The sequence below is a fragment of the Tamandua tetradactyla genome, chromosome 13, assembly GCF_023851605.1.
Source record: "Tamandua tetradactyla isolate mTamTet1 chromosome 13, mTamTet1.pri, whole genome shotgun sequence".
Classification (NCBI taxonomy): domain Eukaryota; kingdom Metazoa; phylum Chordata; class Mammalia; order Pilosa; family Myrmecophagidae; genus Tamandua; species Tamandua tetradactyla.
The window spans coordinates 86,794,464-86,810,994 of NC_135339.1; the positions used below are offsets into that span (position 1 = coordinate 86,794,464).

Sequence of the window (16,531 nt, forward strand, 5' to 3'; positions counted from 1 at the left end):
GCGTCCGAGAACAAGCCCAAATCTGAGCCTCTGAGGATACGAGGGCACCAGTGGGGAGGGCAGTGCATCCCACTTCTCCGCTGGAAGGGAGAGCCTGGAAAATGCTAGAACAGGATCCACAGCCCTGGAGCCCAAGAATCTGAGGGTGAGGCAGAGGAGAGACAAGAGGCTTCCCAGTCATAGAACACCCTCCCTGGAAGCCAGGTCTTCAGGCTGCCCCCACCCTCTCAACCTTGGGAGCACCAACCCCCGCCTCAGGTCAACGGCACACAGGCAGGCCATCCAGTAAGGCGGAAGCCACCTTTGGGGAGCAGACTGAAACGTGTCTCCTACAGTTTTATCTCACACCAGAAGACACTGGATGCCAGCCAAGGAGTGGCCAGTCCCAGTCCTTGCTTCCCGTGGGGTCCCCAGGGTCCTGCACCTCGGTGACTTTTACTCCTTTTCTTTTGAGAATGGCTCGCAAGTGTGATCTAGGGAAACAGCCCTCTCCTGTCAGGTCCTGTCTTGGCAGGATTAGCAGTGAGGGGATGGTCAGGTGACCCAAACGCGTCCAGGTGGAAACTTTCCCCCTGGATTTGGGAGGCTGGACAGGGTTCCCACTATCCCTGAGCTCTCCTTGAGAGTCTGTGAGCATCTTCATTTCTTTCCAGTAAATTCCTAGTCAGCTTAAGTCAGTTTCTATTGCTTGCAGCCAGAGACACCTGGCTGGCCACATGAGGCACACCAAGGCCTTGGCAGCGAACTGTGAACCATGGGGCCCACATGCCAACCATTTCCACTCCTCTCATGATCGGAAGCACAGGGGAGCCTCCAGATCCCAGCCAACATGGCTTTGCCCACAGCAGAGGAAGCCTGGAGGAAACAGAAGGTGCAAAAGAGAGGCACGAAGACACAAAGCGAGAGGTGCCAGGGACCCCATGTGACTGCCCACTCAGAGTGGGGCAGGGACAGCTCGCTGTCACGTCATCCAGCTGCACCCCCAGCGAGGTCGGGACCCTTGTACTCAGAGATGGCGGCCAGGTCCCCCACCTCTTCAGAGGTGGGGCCACCTTCTGAGACCCCAGACCATGAACTCAATTCAGCTCCAGCAGATCAGTTCTGCACACCGTCAGCCCTAGGGCGGGCTGCGGTACCGGCATAGAGAGGGACATGCCACGGAAGGAGACAAGCACTCATGTGTGCGTCGCGGAAATTCTCTCAACTAATCCTTGCCCCAGCCTGCAAGGGAAGTCTCTCTTCATGAGAGAGACGCAGGCACCGAAGCTCAGAGTGGTGGCACAATCGGCCTCCCGGGTCACCCCGTGGAGAGAAGGCAGTGGTAGGATTCGAGCTCAGAGGACTGCTCTTGTCACCACCTCCTCCCACCAAAGTCAGGTGCCCCCAGGCATGCCTCAAATAGGGAAAAGCACGCCCAGCACTGCAGTGGTTCAGAGGAGGGAATGAGCCAGCAGCAGGGAAGGCTTCCTGGAGGGGGAACATGGGTGAACTGGGGAGTCTCAACAGCTGCATGTGGGCAGGGAGTGACCTTCCAGTCAGAGGGAGGAGGGGCTGGGCAAACGCACAACAGCCACCAAGTGTGGTGGGAACCAGGCGGAGGGTAAGGCACCCACACAAGGCAGTGGGCAGTGAGGACAGAAAGGGGGGGGCCAAAAGCAGGGGCATACAGCAGTGCTGGGGGGGACAAAGGGGGTTTCACACATATTCTTTTACATATAAAAACTCACATTCAAACACACACATACACACACACTCACATTCATGCACTCATGTACACACACTCATGCATACCCATACTTTGCTCACACTCACACATACAGAGTGGGGCATGGGGGTCACTTCTCCCAGAGCAGACCCACAGGGGGCTCTGTCTACACCACCATTCCAGATATGGGACACCGGAGCCCGTCTCCAGGAGTGGCCAAGCAGCCCACTGCCCGGAAGGCTGGCCGCAACCCAGCAGGCCTGTGGAATGCAGCTCCCTCTGGCCCTGTGGTGGCTGGACGATGGCCAATGTCCGCTGCTTTCCTGTTCTCACTCTTCTTTCCCTGGAGTTTTATTTTTAAGTAATGGTCCCTAAGGGACCAGTGACCGCCCTGCTCCCAGGGCTTGGAGGGCAGGAGGCAGATTTAGACGCAGGAGACAAGCATGATGGTGTCTCACCCCCACCGTGGGGTGCATGGACCCCAGTACTCCCCTGACCTCCCCCTGCTCAGCCAGGGGGTACCCCAGCAGCCCAGCCGGCCCTGTGCCCAGGCCTGTCACCTTTGCCCCCGTTTCCCTGCCTCCAAAGTTTTGCTTTCCAGAGCAGAGCCTTCCACCACCAACCCGCCCACTTGGCAGGCACCTCGTGGTTTCCTGCTGGATTTTTGATACGGGTTAAAAACTGAACATCCGGCTCAGCAGTCTGGAAACCTTGAGAGCTGGAACAGACGTTTGGTTAACAATTTTATTTCTGTATGAGATAAAAAAAAAAAAAAAAAAAGCCCAAGCTTGGATTTAAATCCCTCTGTGTCTGGGTATCTGCTCTGCAGGATGGAGTCACAGAGACCTAGCGGGTTTCAGGGGTTGCTCCAGGAAAAGGGGTGGGTGCTGAGAGGTGAGCCCACCTCACTCCACAGCACCGCCCTTGGCGAGGCTGTTACACTTGCTCTATCAGAAATGTCCGGCTCTACGGCGGGGACACTGAGGCCCGGAGGGATGAAGAGGCAGGCTGCGCGGGCCCTCGCGCTCCACCTCGCCAGGTCCTCCTTCCAGGCCCCCAGCCGCGCAGGCCCGGCTTCGTGTAGCCCAGTGGCCGCGAGCTCGCAGCCCCGCCCGCCTGTGTACCCGGCCGCCCTTTCCTGGGGACGCCCTGGTGCGGGGCCCTCCTCACACAGTCAGCTCTGGCATGACCCACCAGAGGAGCCGGGAGAACCAGGGGCCGGCCCAGATTGGGGGGCTCAAAGCTCCCCAGGCCCGGGATACGAGGCAGCTCCAGGCGCCTTGCCTGCTCCCCGCGGGATCTTCCCCGCCAGCCCACGCGAGGGACCCTCACCGCGCTTCCTGATCACTTCCTGGCTGGGGCTCCTGACCCGGAAGTGCTAGTGTGCCCCGCCCCGTGGGCGCTAGCTGAGAGGGTCATGTGGATGGAGATTGTAACCCGGAGGAGGGAGAGATGGCTTTCTTAGCACGTGGTACGCGCACTCGGTTAACCTCAGGCAACGTGCTGGATCTCGGTTTACTCCAGCCCTCAGGCCGTCGCTATCAGGTGGGCGCTGCTCTGCTCCCCGGTTTGCAGGTGAGGCTCAGAAGTCGAGGGGGCCGGCCAAGGCCGTCTGCGTGCCTCCCAACCCCCGAACGTGACGAGCGAGCCTGGCTTCCAGGAGCTTCCCCGCCCGGCGCGCCCTCCAACGCTTCTTTTGTGGCTCTGCATCAGGGTCCTTTGGTGGATTCGTTTCTGGGATCCCCACTCTCTGGGTCTCACACTCCTTGGGCTGGAGCAGAAAATGTCCTGGTTTCAGGGTTTTTGCACAAATGGTGAGGAATCTTCAGATGGGGTCTGCAGTGTCTCCTTCACAGTCAGTATGTCTAATAATCTGGCCTTTTTTGTCCTGTTCTGGCCGCTGCACAGAGCTGCATGAGACTGAGCCCCATGACATCTGTGCCCGGAACCAAAGGGGCCGCCTCGGGCTGACGCTGTCTCTCCTGCGGTTCCCACATTCTTGCCTCCCCTTAAAAAGTCTCCCTTGACACTGACCACCCCCCCTCACCCCCCACCCCCGCTTCCTGAGGCTTCTCACCCACATAGCCTGTGCTCGCTGTGATCTCCCACGCTCCTCCCCCTCGGGGAGAAATGTTCATACAGAGAAATGACCTTAGCTCTCTAGCGTCTCCCGTGCAACGCTTTAACCTTCTAAAAGCTACCTCTGCACACCTGGTAAAAGGCCTTTTCGGTAAACCTGCTGACATTTAAGCTGATGAGCACTCAGCAAGCTAGGACACCCATCCTGGCAGACTGCCAATGCATCTCAATGGTGCATCAGCAAGCAGGCAGGGAACACCCGTCCAGGATGCAGGAAATGAAGACAACCCTTAAAGGCGGCAGGAGGGATTTGCCAGAGCCTCCTTTTTCTAGGAAAAAGCGCAGTTAGACAGATTTTCATGACATGAAATTCCAGAATGCTCTTGCAGCAGGTGGGCCATGGTGGCTCAGCAGGCAGAGTTCTCGCCTACCATGCCAGAGACCTAGGTTCAATTCCTGGTGCCTGCCCATGCAAAAAAAAAAAAAAAAAAACACCACAGGGCTAAAATGCTCTTGCAGCCATGTGTCTCTCTCTCCCTCTTTTTTCTCTCTCTCACCTGGCAACCAAGCAGGGAGAAGCCCGAGTCTTGGCGTGGCAGACAGGCCAGGCCTGCGAAGATCCCCCAGGAAAATCAGGGATTCTGATGGTGTCCACAGTCAGTTTCCTAATTTCAATCTGGAAAGAGTTGACCTTGAGATGTTTTCAGTAGTAGAGAACACAAATCAGAGGTGCCTATTGGTGAGTGACTCAATTTCAATTTTAAAAGCTGTTCTTTGTGTCAGAATGGGCAAAAGGGGAAAGGGAATTTATGCACAAAAATCTCCAAACATGCCCAAGGAATGTATCAGGGACCTCCAGGGTCCTTTCGCCCAACTCCAAAGAGCTTTCATCCAGTTTCCCAGCTCACAGCTGGAAAGCAGACCAGCTATTATCTCTAACCGAGTGTTGGTTTCCTCAGTGGACCACCCAAAATGGCATGACCTTTGATAGGAACAAAGATAGTCATACTGCCTGAGCACTTGCTCTGTCTGCTTCCCTGCAATCACCTCACCACATCACAAACAAAGCAGCTGAGGCTGGCAGCAGGTGACTGGGTGATGTCCATATGGCCAGGAAGCAAGGTAGAGACCAGACTCAAACTCAAGTCCTTCTTGGTGGTAAAGCTTCTGTTTGTTTCTCCATACCATGCTACCTTGCCAGAAGAGAGTAAGAGGAGGAACTACAACAAAGGAATGACTCGGTAATGGTGGAATTTTCAGCACCATGGCTCATGTGTACCAGAAGGCTAAGATGTGAGTAGGTCAACATGGGGCTCTTTAGATCAGCTCAGTTGAAGGTAGCGTGTCCATGGGAGGTCCACAGTGCTGGGCCCTGGGCTGCATCTTCCGAGGGATGAGAGGAGACTGCCTCTGGCCTCCAGGAGGGCTCTCAGAGGAGGGAGGATTAAGACTCATGTTCTAAATGAACAACTGCTTTGCAGTTTGCAAAACAGACTCATGCTCCTCATCCTGCTGAATTGTCATGAGAACATTAAGGGAGGATTACTGTGCCCTCTTTATAGATGAGAAAACGCCAGTGCACAAAGAAGGCAAGAGTTCCAGCTCGAAGACATCATGCATATGCCTCGCCTGCTATAGCACACGTACAAAATTATTTTTTGACTAAGGGTATCTCCAGCACCACTTCCAACTTCATCAGATGATTTATGTTTCCAAAAGCATCTTTTAATGCTTACAAGACCGGCTGGCTTCAATTCCCAAGGATCCAGCACCAGACATCAAAAAACTGTGTTTTCATAATATAGAAGGAGGGGGATGGAAGAGATCAGCAGCTTAGGATTTAAAGGTTTTTTTTTTTTTTCATTTTCTTTTTTTTCTGCAGCCAAGTGTAAAAGTTGAAGGAATCTGTTAACATATTGATTGCTTTGAGCACTATTTTAAATTAGCTTTCCGTTCCCCTCCATATGCTTTTCCATTAAATTTAAATAAATTAAAGTTCACCTCTCTGGAAGAGACATGCTGAGGCCTCCTCGGGTTTGAGATGAGTTTATCAGCCAGGTCCACGTTGTCAGAAATTCATCGGCAACCTGTGCTGCTGGGTGCTGGATCGGCTGCCACAGAAAGCCACTTCTCAAAAGCACTTTGCCAAACACGGACATGGCTGCCCTCGGGACCAGCCCTGGCTGCTGCCTTCACACTCTGACCAGAGAGGGGCTTTCTTGGGGCTGGCTCACGTGGCCCCAGAGGTCTGCTGGCTCCCATCTGCTTCCAGTCACCAAGATGCGAGGTGGTTCCTTGGCTCATGTTGGATACTGTCCCCTCCCTCTGGGCTATGGCAACCATATCCTTACCCCATGAACAAGTACAATCAGATGAAAGGAAATAATAAAGAAATACTCACTGAATATCATGCCCCTCATGATCCTCTTGGTTGTGAGAAACCCTACATGGACAAGACCAGGGACAGAGTTGGTTTCCAGCTTGACTATCCAAGGCTCCATTCAGGATCATCTGCCTGCCCCATCTCTGTCTGTCTCCTCTCCTCTTTGCAGGTGTGGCCTCTCTCTCTCCCCAGGCAGTGGGGGTCATGGCCCAGCCCTGGGGATTTCTCAGATTGCTCATCAATGGGGCTTTATCAGGCTGTTGTGAGACAAAGGCCACATTGTCCCCAAGGTCCCCATGTGCCCCAGACCAGTTCCCCAGCTCTTACAGGATGACCTGGAAAACAGAAACAATTGTTCAGCTACCTCTGTTAACCCACATGGCGCCCAGAAGCCTGTGAGTGAAAACTTGAACAAGGTCGGCAAATGCAGGTGATAACCCAAAGTCCTCTATCATCTGGGGGATGAGGTCCCTAAATGGGATCTGAAAACTGGGAGCCAGTGTATCACCCTGAGAGAAAATCACCAGAAGTGAAGGAGTTGACCAGTCGGCCAGACCAAGAAAGTGGCTCAGGTAGAAAAATGTGGTGTGAGGTTGATCTGACCATTCCCTGGCCCAGTGCTCCTCCTCCTCCCCCATCTGGGGCTGCAGCATAGAGAAATGCATACTCTCACTTAGAGCCCAACAGCCCTGCTGGGGGATCCCTCCCAAGAACAGGCGCTGAGAAATGGATGGCATGAAGGAATGGAGGAGGAGCTGAGGCAGCAATGCGGAACAGAAGGGCAGCAGGGGTAAGAGGCGAAGGGGTGTGGGAGTGGGGGTGGGATTCAGCTGTGGAGTGCCGAGGACCACAGAGGTCAAGGGCAACAAGGAGGTGAAAGAGAAAATATGCAGCAGGTGTCCTGCTGGATACACATGGAGACCCTACTCCCATCCCATGGCAGTTTCCATAATGAATGATTATTAAGGAAATTCCCAGAAAAGACAAGCTCTCCCGTTAATCCAGTCATCAAAGCCCAGAGTAATGAGGTTTTTGTGGTTTAGCTACAAAGGTGATTCATTTTTATCAGTGGGAGAAATTTTTTTCAGACATATATTATTATATCTAATTCACCTGGGAATTTATCTAGTATATCTAGCATACATGATTTTTCTAAATCTATAGATGATACTGCTAATGTTTCATTCATTGGGTTCATACATAAGGGGTGTTTGCATATCTGGCGATGAAAGATCCTCAGTCCCACTCCCCACCCCCCTGCCCAGTTCCAGTCCTGTTGGGTGGACAGTGTCACCAGTATCCCACAGACTCGGAGAGGCTGCAGTTGGAGCTCAGGTGTCCAGGTCCAGTGCATTGTCCATTCTGCTTGGGAGATGTTTTCAACATTATGAATTGATGTTTACATATTGAAGAATTTAATATGGAGCAGGAATCCCATAAGGCACTTCAAAGGGTCTGTTAATTCCCTAAAGCCAAATGTAAAATTCTGCATGTATTTTGGTGGTAGGATGTTTCAGACTGCTATAACAAGAAACTTAACAGATGCTGATTTAATTCAAAGAACATGGATTATCTCACATAAAAGGAAATGAGAGGAGACGCGGGTTTCAAGGCCAGTGGATGCCAGGGTTCGAATGATGACCTTGAGAACCTGGCTGCTTTCTCCCTCTCTGCTTGGTATCATCAGGACTGGCTCCTACCTTCCTCAGCGTTTTTTTTTTTTTTTTCTGAAGAGCAGGGAGCATGTTCTTAGAAGCACTGGCACACTCCCCTCATGCCATGTTGACCAGACCTGGGATGCATATCCACCCGGAACCAGTCCTTCCCTCAGGTCCTTCCTGAACCTGACTGGGCCTCAGCATCACCAAGGCATGTGGCTGCATGGGAGAGTGATATGTTCCAGGACAAAAGTTGGGATTTGTTGTAAAGAAGAATGGGTGCAGAGTGAGTGGCAATGTCCTCCATAATAGGCATAAATACAAATTTCTACAAAAACCGTAACGTTCATCAGATTCTTAAAGGATCAATTCCTCTGGAAAGGTAAAGAACCATGGCCTTAAGACAGAATAGGGACCGCTTAAGGCACGTGATTGAGAATGCTGTCCCACCACTTAGGACTATTTCAGAGGCATATTGGTTGATTTTGCTGTTTATCAATGGTTCCAATAAAGGAGTGAGCAGAAGGAAACAGCTTGCACACCTTCAGAAAGTTTTCAGAGCATAGTTTTACTTGTCTGCCGTCTGCGTTCAAGGACAAATTCTGAGAGTCCAGACACATTTTGATGATCCTTAGTCTGGCTGGTCAGTAGTCAGGTGTCTCTAAGACATATCCAGCTGATTAAGTTAGAGGAAAACCTTCACCCAGCCCCCTCTCTGTGGTTTATCAGGTAGCACGTCTGTAATTCACAGTCCTGTCTGAAATAGAAACAATTCCCAAAGGTGATAAAAGCACCAGGGTTCTAACAGCCCCACTTCTGCCGTCCACAATGGGGTCCTCCCAGAGGAGTTAGGGCCTTGGCCTTGGACCCCCCCAACCCTGGTCCCTAGTAGGCCTGGTCCTCAGAGTCATGAGGAGACCCTCCCCAGGCTTTTAGTGGGTGAAGGGCAGTCAGCCCATCTGCCCAGGTTCTCAGTGGAAGACTCAGGTTTTAAATAATGTACTTTTTAGATCTTCACCATCGTGGGAATAGTTCGAACTCAGGCAAGTATTGGGTTATTTGCTTCCTTCCCAGCATGGGAAATTCACTAGTGAAAAAGAAGAGAAAGAAAAGGGGGGGGGGGTGCTTATGTAACTGTACAAAAGGTTTTCTTCTCTAAAATTTACAGCATTAATCTTTAAAGTTACAACCCTAACACAGTGACTATTTTTATTTTTCTAGTTTACATTTTGGTCACTTTCTACCCATATGCCAATTTTGTATATAGATGTAGATAACATATGTAGAGAGAGAGAGAGAGAGCTAGAGATGGATGGAGATTTAGACACAGGCATAGACATAGAGATAGGTATAGATGTAGATATAGCTAGGATAGAGAGAGCTGTATCTAAGAACTTCAATATTTTTCCACACACGGCATTGTATTTTTTACCTTAAGATTTCCCTACATTCCTCCACTTAGGTTAAATGGTTGAATGTACTCCATTGATAGATGTGCTGTAATACATTAAGCTCTTTTCTTATTTTTTGACATTTAGATCATTTCTGTTTCTGTATGTTTTGTTTACTGTTGATGATGAAGCACATTTTCCTGGGTGTGACTTGCTTCCATTTGCTTGTTTCCTTAGCATAGGGTTTCAGATGTTGGATAAGGAATCAGATCATATACATCTCAATCATTCTTGCTTCAGATCACTATTTTGCTTTCCAGAAATATTGTCCCTGCTGACAACGCTGCATACATCAGTGAGGGTGCCCAGTGTACCCACATCTTTGAAGGCAAACTCTTCAAAATAATGTTCTTAAATGAATGCAAGATGGTATCCTAAGTTTCATCTCTTTCATTGTGAGGAATTAGTTCTGCTGTGAATAACTTGTTCCAGACTTTGCCTGGTTTTCTTCTGGATTCTTGATGCCATTATAAAAGTGAGTGAGCTCTTGTTCTAGTTTGCTAGCTGCTGGACTGCAACACACCAGAGACGGATTGGCTTTCAATAAAAGGGGATTTATTTAGTTAACATATAGTTCTTCAGAGGAAAGGTAGCTAACTTTCAACTGAGGTTCTTTCTTACATGGAAAAGCGCAGGACAGTCTCTGCTGGCCTTCTCTCCAGGCCTCTAGGTTTCAACAAGTTTCCCCAGGGTGATTCCTTTCTGCATCTCCGAAGGCCTGGGCTGAGCTGCGAGTGCTGAGATGAGGTATGCTGAGCTGCTTGGGCTGTGCTATGTTGAGCTCTCTCATTTAAGCACCAGCCAATTAAATCAAATATCATTCATTGCAGCAGCCACACCTCCTAGCCGACTGCAGATGTAATCAGCAGCAGATGAGGTTCACATGCCATTGGCTCATGTCCACAGCAACAGAACTAGGCGCCTTCACCTCGCCAAGTTGACACCTGAATCTAACTATCACAGCTCTTGAGCTATGATAGACATTAATTCTTTGTCATGTTTTTTAAAAACTTGTGGTCATCATTTTTGGTTTAAGTATCCTCCCAACTTTAAACGTTGTGTTCGCCTTTAAATGTTGTGTTGGCGTCATTTATCTGACATGTATAAACCTTCCATATTCACATCTTTGCGGTTGCTTCTCTTGTTTTTTGGTTGAGCACTTCACCCATGGATCCTAAAAGTATTCTGTTTCTATTCTGCTAAATAGTTTGTCTAAAATTTGATTTTTTTGTATGCAACACTCTATTCGAAAGTTTAGTGAGTGTATGGTCTTATGTAACTCCCACCTAATCTTGTATTCTAAGTGACTGTCCTAGTGCCCAGCACAACTTCACAACAGACCCCTTACTTCTTGCTTGCTTTGGAAAGTGTTCTTTATTATGTGTTAATATTTTTCATACTCAGGCCTGTTTCTTGGTTCTCTGGGCTTTTCCATCATCTGTTTCTCTTTGTGTGGGAGCCAGCTCTGCGGTTTTAATAACTTTGCTTTATAATGTGCTCTCGGGCACAGCAGCCTCAAGCCACACTCCCTCCCTCTCCACTTTTGTTGCTTTTAATTTCAAGAACATTCATTGAAATTCATGCTGCTTGTCTATCACCACTACCACCACCCTCACACTTGAGACACCGAAGCATATTGATTTGGGGATTTTGATTGGAATTGGATTTAATCTATACATTAGCTCAGGCGGGGATAGATATCTATTTAATAGTTTCATCTTTCCAACCAAGAATATAGCTTCTCTGTCCATCTACTAAGCTCACTTTTAAAATTAGTTTGTATAATTCAATTTGAAGGCCTATGTTCTAGTTCTGGTGGAAGAACTTCAGACAAGTAATCCTTTTCCTTGCCCTGAGGGTATTGAGCAAATTAGGTACTCAGAGAAAGAGCAAAGACTTCTCTCTCTCTCATGGCCCGTGTTCCTTGGGGTTAGGTATAGGTTGGCTTCTTTATTGTCCTCCAGGAACACCCTTTGGGTAGGACCACTTAGGCATCTTTGGTGTAATCTCCTAAAATGTCCCCAGTGGGGCTGAGCTCCGGTTACCTGCAGTGGCAATCTGTGATTAACACAGCCCGTATGTGCTTTCTTCCCTTCTCTGACTCATGTCCCCAAGAAGTCTCCTTTCCTCTTGGAAACAGTGCTGCCCCTCGGCCCTGCACGTCCCACCCTCTGTCACTGAAGACGTCCACACCTGCCACCATTGACCTCACCATCCACATGCTGCCATCATACAGTTTCATGTCCATGTAGGTGGCTCCAACCATGGCCTAGCTCACAATTGCTTATCCCTCTTGACTCCAATGATTTTAATTTCCATTATTCCTGCAACCGCAATTTCAGACCAGCTTCCATCTTTTCAGCCCACTAGCTTCTATGACCCTACTATACCTACCTGAGAATCTTGAGAACACCAAAATACTGACCCTTTCACTTTCTCACTATCTAAGCACTCCCCCACCATATACACTTTCCCCCTTACCATGTTAGGGTCCATCTACCATCATCACAATCAGTGGACACTGCCAGTGCCTCAGCTAGATCCCCTTGGCCCTGTCATCCCTGAGTTTACCCACAGCTTCTTATAACAGCACCTCCACCCAGGCCGCCAGCTTCCCAAATATACCACTTGCATTACTTACACTCAGATCCCCCTCTGAGGGTCTGCTTTTGGGGGAACCCTGCTTAAGAGACAATCATTCCCTTGCAAATAGAGCAGAAGTTCTTTTAACCAACTCCCATTTAATGGAGTGGCTGGATTAACGAACTCTTTTCTTTCTTCTGCAAACCAGATTGCCTGATGTCGACAGCTCACAAATGCACTCCGCTGGAAGGCTGTTCCTGGTACCCGGCCCACTTCTGCTCCATCTGTTGAACTGTATGTTTACCAGGACTCAGGCATGAGGTTCCAAACCTTATTTGCGTCCGTTTTATTTGTTATTGCAATTACACAATCTTATTAAATATTATTTAAACCAATGAGATGCAAATGTAAAAAGAGAGAAAGTTGTTGTTTCTGTGAAAACTAAGTAGAATACTTTGGTCAAGCTTGGTAAAGACAAATTGCTAAAAAGGCAATCAATCAAGTTAGACATGGGCTGCCATCTGTAAGAGATTGGGGAAAATGCTAAACCGTGTTGCTTTAGCCTTTAATTCTCCTTCCACCTAAAAGTGAGGTGAAGGTGGAAGTTGTCAGTGATGTGCTGTGAATTTGGTTTATGAAAGAAAGTTGACTTAGTGGGAAGGGGAGGGCGCAGGCCCCCTCTGCTCTTGAGAGCCCAAATCCGTCATGCTCTCTTCCCAGGATTGACGGTCGGGGAGGAATACACCTTCGACCCCTGCAGAGCTGAGCTCTAATCCTTTCCTTTACCCCCAGCCTAGATAATTTTCATTCCCCTCCTTCCCACCCTGTAGTGAGAAAATCAGTTCAGCAAGTTTTCATCAAAATCTAATATCAGGCTGTGAACTTAGCTTTGGAAGGTCAGATTCACCCCACCCCCACTTTCTGCTGGGATGGGCCAACCCAAGGTCCTTTAAACAGAGACAGGGTGAAAGGGAAATGGGAATTTCAGGACAAAAAAAAAAGAAAGAAATCATCTACAACTTCAGATGCTCATCCCACCACACCTGGTTAATTTCCGCCCCATCCTCATTGTGGTCTCTTCTAACCCCCACTCTACTGCCTCCTCGCACCCTGTCTTGTTCCTTTGCAGCACAGACCATGGTGCCCACTGAGACGTCAGTTGCAGGCTCCCTGGGCAGGGGACACATCTGCCTGCTTCTCCGCCGTGTACGTGGCGTCTGTCTGGGGTGGGCCCACAGCGTGCGCTCGAGAAGTACTCTGTAAGTGAACAACTGAGCCCCTTCTGACTCAGACATTTCATGCTTTTATGATCTCAGTGGGCTTTCATTTCAAGGGCTGACCTTGTCCTGACCTTGTTACTGAATTTCTCATCACCCTCAACAGGGGCCATAATTCACGGTTCTCTGGCAGCCCCGAAATCGCAGCGGGCAGGGCACTGAGGGGAGGAGGAGGGCTGAGAGAGCAACGGCGGCCACTCCTGAGGCCCAGCCTTCTCCAACTCCCTGTCTTCTCTGCCTTTGGACTTGCCAGCAGAAGGGGAGAGAAGGAAACGTGCGCAGGGGACTGGATTCTCTAGGTGACTGTGGCTGCCTGCCCCTGGAGGTGCCAAAACGGACCTCCAGGTGCTCCAGCTCCAAGCCAGGGCCAGGTGGAGTTGCCGTGTGGGAAGCAGGAGATGCAGGCAGGAACCGATTCAGCGAGGGGCTGAGACTACACCTGCGAGGCAGGCTCACCCAGGCTGAGGGAGGACAAACCCATACCCCTTCTGGTGACCCGCAAGTGGGATGCCTCATCCCCTACATAGACAAGCCAAAGGTGAGCACTACCTGCAGCCTTAGGTAGAAGAGCTATTGTCAGGTATGGGCAGAGCCAGGTCCTCCCCATCTCTCACCACAGCCTGGTGGCTTCTAAGGCAGCTTCTCCTGTTATCTGTGCCCCTTGTAGGCTCATTCACAGCCTGTTTATTGATCTTGTCAGTTTCTTTCTTTGGGGTCCGGCTCCGCACTGGAATGTAAGCTCCACGAAGGCAATGACCACACCTGTCTTATTTGCGGTGCAGCCTCAGTGCCTAGCACAGCACCTGGCTCCCATTGTGAGCTGGTGGACACCCATCGAACACCCCGCCACGTGGGTTGAGGCCTGGAAATTGGAAGGGCCTGTCTTTTGTTTGCTCTCTTGGTGCTGCCTGCCTTTTAGATCACATGCCTAGCACATTCACAGCCTGCCCTTCCTTGCAGAGATGCTTTGAAATTCTCCCAATACTCTCACAAAAATTAAAAATTCATCTCTGAGAAAATAAAAGGCAAGTGTAACTAACGGGAAGTTTGGGTCAGTTTCCTGAAGCTGATGAGGAATGGCTTGCCATGCCGCTGGAGAGTGGTTCTGCTGCCTCTGTCTAGAGGGGTCCATGTCGATAAACCTCTTAGCCGAGCCTCCGAGTTCAATCTGTTCGTTTCCACCCTGCCCCGGGCCACAGGCCCCAACAGAGACCTGCCTTTCCTCCTTACTTGTAGGGATGCTTTCAACGTAGTTTGCATGGGTGAAAGTCCCTTAAGCCTAATTTTCATTCTATCTTCTCCCTAGCAGCCTCCAAATGATAGGTGACTGTGCTTGCTTTAATAGATGGGAAAGTGCAGCTTCCTTGGCCATGACCACCCCCTTCTTATAAGCTTTTGATGGGACCAAAAACTCGCATGCATTAAAGGTGATGGATACCCAGAGCTGCTTCACGCAGTTTATGATTCCTTCACCAGGGGCCGATTTTATAACTTTGTACTACAATTCAAATGATGCCAACAGTTCCACCACCCTTGGCATCTCTCTCCACTGTGACCTGCACCAGTCATCTCACTAAAATAATTTTATGGAGGCTCATCTAAGAGTATATTGATCATTGAACAGAACCCATAAATGCACACACAGTCTCTCCCCACACAGAGGGTCTCGGCAACATACAAGCAAGCCGTCAGAACCCTTATGTGCACTTGCAGCCTTCCGTAATGAGGGACTGGTGGTAGAGTGAATACAGATCACAGTTCTCCATGCCCCTGCAATGGCCTCATGCTGAGTGGAGTAGACCACCTTGACCTTGACCCTGAAATGTCTCTGGGCAGTGGTGATCCATCATGAGAATGGATCCAGGTAACTGCCACCTCTCCAGCCAGGGCTCCAGAGTGGGACACAGGAAGTAGCCCACAAACCCTTGGTGGCTGCAGGTCCAAGGAAGACTTGTAAGATGCAGGGCACAGTTGATCCCAACCTGCATCCTCAACCCTGGAGCCCACGGCCAGGAGCCTGAAATCTAACCTAGCCCAGCTGAGTTACAGTTGATCCAAAGATCAATGAGAGTGAGACTAAGTAATGGCTATCTTAAGCTACCAGGTTTGGGAGTGATTTGTCAATAGCTGACAAAATCTGCACATACCTTTCAATCACTCACAGGCATTTATGTGGAACTCTCATGCACTAAGCACAGGCTCACACATATACACACATACAATCTGTCACATAAACTCACACACAGGGATGATTAAGTCCTTTCTCTTTCCTCCTACCCCCAGCATGGCTTTGCAATGAACACAAAAGCCCACCATCCCTGAAGCTGGGACAGTACCCCCTGCCAGCCTGGGTTCCTCTTTCCCAGGGGTACCTTCCAAGTACCGCCTCATATTCCTGGAGCCAGTTATGTCTTTAGCATCCATTGCTGTGCAACTCAGAACTCTGTACCCTGCGTCTTGTCAGGTTGATCTCACATCCTTTCTGCCAAGAAAGTGTTGCTTTTGAAGCACTGGCAGCTTGCTATTTTTTCCCTTCCTAGCCTAGTTGAATGTCTGTCAGACTTGTGACATCCCATTCTCCCGAGGGGAAAAATTATAGCTGGGATGTATGCAAACGAATTCGCAGAACATGTATCTTCCATGTCCTTGCTGTTGGCGGCCCCTCTGACGGCCCTGCTTTTCTGACTGTCACAACAGCTGCTCCAGCAGTGAGCTGTAAACAGATCCGTCCTTTTATCTGAAGGGAACAGGCGCCCCAACTCCTGATGGCAGCCAGTGAAGGAAAAAACATAAGAGCCAAAAAATGCCCAGTGTCTCATCTCAGAGCCTAGGTGCGAGGCTAGTGCAAGGGAGCCACATCTCTGTCAGCTCAAGGACTCAGCATCCTGGTGCAATGACGTAAACCAAAGGCCAGCCAAGGTGTCAACAGCTGGGCGGGTGTGAAGGGGCCTAGGGACACACACCAGCCTTACCCTGAGACCCCTCCCAGGCCCCCTCCTGCTAAGGAGGCTTTGGTGCCTTCTAACAGTGGATCACATCCTGGTCCACTTGGGAGGCATTTGTTAATTTTACTTTTGTACCAGGCCTGCGTAGGTGGAGCCTCCTGTGGAAACAAGCGGCGACCATCCCCTGGAGTGAGAGCTGTCCCAACGGCAGGTAGGCGTCTGCCTCCCCACCCCAGAAGCTCACAGACGCCTCCATGGGAGATGGCTCTTTCATTGTGGTAATGGATAGATAGGACACAGGTTGACATCTTAACCATGTGTAAGTGTATAATTCACTGACCATTGCATTCACAGAGCTGTGCAACCCCATCCATTGCCAAAATTTTCCATCACCCCAACAGAAACTCTATACCCATTAAGTAAAACTCCCCATTCCCCCTCCTCCCAGCC

At 49.9% G+C, this 16,531-nt stretch overlaps 1 long non-coding RNA gene across 1 annotated transcript; it reads left to right on the plus strand.

The window, feature by feature from the left end:
- Positions 1-3,360: 3,360 nt before the first annotated feature.
- LOC143653285 (uncharacterized) lies at positions 3,361-12,261 on the plus strand. The gene is made up of 3 exons (XR_013161222.1): positions 3,361-3,519; positions 4,357-4,523; positions 12,068-12,261. It is a non-coding gene; the product is annotated as an uncharacterized LOC143653285 (long non-coding RNA).
- The last annotated feature ends 4,270 nt before the right edge of the window (positions 12,262-16,531 follow it).